General features: G+C 43.4%; 1 pseudogene; it reads right to left on the bottom strand.

The window, feature by feature from the left end:
* Positions 1-1984: 1984 nt before the first annotated feature.
* On the bottom strand, positions 1985-2658 carry LOC118007619 (annotated as a pseudogene).
* Between the last annotated feature and the right edge of the window lie 333 nt (positions 2659-2991).

Here is a 2991-nt window from a genome sequence, read left to right as displayed (position 1 = left end):
GAGAGAGAGAAGCCGGCACTCTGCTGAGCAGGGAGCCTAATGTGGGGCTCAATCCCAGGACCCTGGGATCATGACCTGAGCCGAAGGCAGATGCTTAACCGACTGAGCCACCCAGGCATCCCACAAAATGGATCAAAGACTTAACTGTAAGAGCTGAAACTATAACATTCTCAGAAGAAAACAGGTATTAATATTTGAGATCTTAGCTTAGGCAAGATATAATATCAAAAACAAGCAACAAAAGAAAAACATAGATCAATTAGACATTGTCAAAATTAAAATCATTTGTGCTTTAAAAGACAGTATTAAAAAATGAAAAGGCAACCAGCAGGATGGTAAAATAATTTTGCAAATCATATATCTGATAAAAGAAACTTAAGGTATATTTTTTAAAAACTGTTGCAACTTAATAAGAGACAAATAACCCAATCTAAAAATGAGCAAATAATCTAAATAGACATTTTTCCAATGAAGATATACAAATGGACAATAAGCACATGGAAAAATGCTCAAAATCACTAGCTATCAGGATGATACAAATTAAAACCACAATGAGATATCACTTCAGAAGCAGTTAAGATGGCAGAGGAGTAGGGGGATCCTAAGCTTGCCTCATCCCTTGAACACAGATAGATAATTATCAAATCATTCCGAACACCCAAGAAATCAATCAGTCCTCAGACTGAGAGAACAAAACTGCAAGTCTATAAGTAGAAAAGCAACCACCTTCTGGAAGATAGGAGGTGCGGAGTTGATTTAGGGGAGATAAGAACTATCTTTTCTGGTTCCCCAGTGCCTTGTCTGGCTACCTCTCATGCAGAGGCTCACCCATGTTGAGAACGTTTTCCATCCAGTGGAGTGTGCCTACTGCCACTGTGAGAGTATGATGGGTTTCCAGTACCGATGCCAGCAGTGCCACAACTACCAGCTCTGCCAAAACTGCTTTGGGTGTGGCCATGTCAGCAGCCCTCACAGCAACCAACACCAGATAAAGGAGCACTCCTCTTGGAAGTCCCCTGCAAAGAAGCTGAGCCATGCAATTAGTAAATCTTTGGGGTGCATACCCACCAGAGAACCCCCGCATCCTGTTTTTTCCTGAGCAACCAGAGAAACCACTTGACCTTGCAAATATAGTTCCACCTCACCCACCGGCTAATATGAATGACACCATGGTGAACCACATGTCCTCCGGAGTGCCCACCCCACCAAGAGCAACCGAAGGAGTCCACTTGTGAGTGGTGCCTGGGGTGGAAGCTCTTCATTTGTGACAAGCAGTGAATATAGTGTTGAAGCAGATTAGGCACTTTTGAGACTTTTTAAAAAATATTAAACAATATTTTGATGATAAAAAAATTTATTGTTTTTAATCGCATTTAGTCACATAATTTATAATAGCACAGGTTTATAAAAGATATTTAAGAATAGTTGGTAACAGTCTTATCTCAGATTTTCTTTGAAAATGGAGAATAAGGGAGTTAGTTATGAGTTAAAGAATATTTCAGGATGACAAGTTGACTATAAACACAAAAGGTACACTGATAGCAATTCTACAAACAGCAACTATGAATGTAACTTTTTTAAGCCTATTGGTTCACACTTTTAAAAGCACCATCATTTCTTTAAAGTTAAGTACTGTAAATGGTTCATGAAAGTCTACTGTGGACAATGATATATTCAATCCACCTAGTTGGGGGGTGAGGGGTAAATTTATGTGATCATCCAATTCAGATTTGGGTTCAAAAATCAAACTGTGTTCCAAAACAGTCACAAGTAGCATCATCAGTTCCTCAGATAATACAGCTCCCAAAACTCTCATCCTCTTGGTGACCCTCCTTTTCTGCTTTGACTTACACATGCCTTTCTTTTAAAGAAGCAAAAAGTATAAAAAGTTCACCAAAATTCTGAAAGTCACAGTTTGTATAGCACTAAATGATGGTAGCTTTGGCATCTGACATTACAGTCAATTTTGTTAGAAATCTTTTCTTCATTCTGGGTCAAGGCAAGGTAAGACGGGATGAATAAGATTCCCAAAGGCAGAGTCTTGAGTTATGAATTATCCAGATGAGTGTACATGTGCATGCTGCAAAGCTGCCTTTTGTTGGTCTGCAATATGTTGCTGCTCAGCATGATCCTGGAAGTCCTTATTAAGAGAGTGTCTCCAGAGTGCAGTGCTCACTCCAGGCTGTTTAGTTGAAGATTGGTTCTGCATTAGTAGAGGGACAGAGGGGAGGGAGCCCTGCTTAGGGAGACCACCACAAGGTATTATAAGTGGGGAAGTGCAAAATCTGAAGTTTTAGAAGTCTGCCACCACCAGGGTCATGCCTGGCTTAAAGGTGTTCCACTGGGGAAGGAGGGCAGAGACCTGGGAGTGGAAAGCATGGTCTGAAGATCCCCTGGGTCACAAGAATGGGTGCTGCCAATGTGCTGTACTGTTCCCAGACATAGGGGTAGGGATTCCAGCTGAGGGCAGCAAACCTGGGTGCCGGCTCTTTGCTCTGCCCTGCCATAAACTATGAACCACTGCGGGGTCGTGGGACCACTTTCCTGGCACAGGCGGCAAACAGCAAAAGTGCAGTGACACCCTCCCCCAGAGGATCAGTGCAGGCCGGCGCTGCTGGAGTCCCTAAAATTTGGAGTTTTGAAACCTAACCACACACCTGAGATAAAACAGCTTGGACATAGGCAGGGTGAAGGGAGGGATCTGAGAAGCTGGGAACACAAGAGGGGTGATTGCTCTTTTGTGAGAGCTTCCTGAAGAGTGGTAGGCAAGAACTCTCAGCTCTGGGTTAGAGAGCAGGGTGCCATCATTTTCACCCTGCCCTTCAGCTTGTAAGGCTTCAGGGAGCAGAACAGGGCCACCTAGTGGTGGCCAGAGCCACTTACACCAAGCCCTGCCCAGCTGTGCCCTGCAGGCACATCTCCATTAGGCCATGCCCTCCTGAGAATCACTGCAACAGGCCCCCTCCATCAGAAGAACAGTATAAACACCTT

The sequence above is a fragment of the Mirounga leonina genome, unplaced genomic scaffold, assembly GCF_011800145.1.
Source record: "Mirounga leonina isolate KUSES-001 unplaced genomic scaffold, KU_Mleo_1.0 Mir_101595, whole genome shotgun sequence".
Lineage (NCBI taxonomy): Eukaryota > Metazoa > Chordata > Mammalia > Carnivora > Phocidae > Mirounga > Mirounga leonina.
This window is presented reverse-complemented; position numbering and strand designations above follow the sequence as displayed.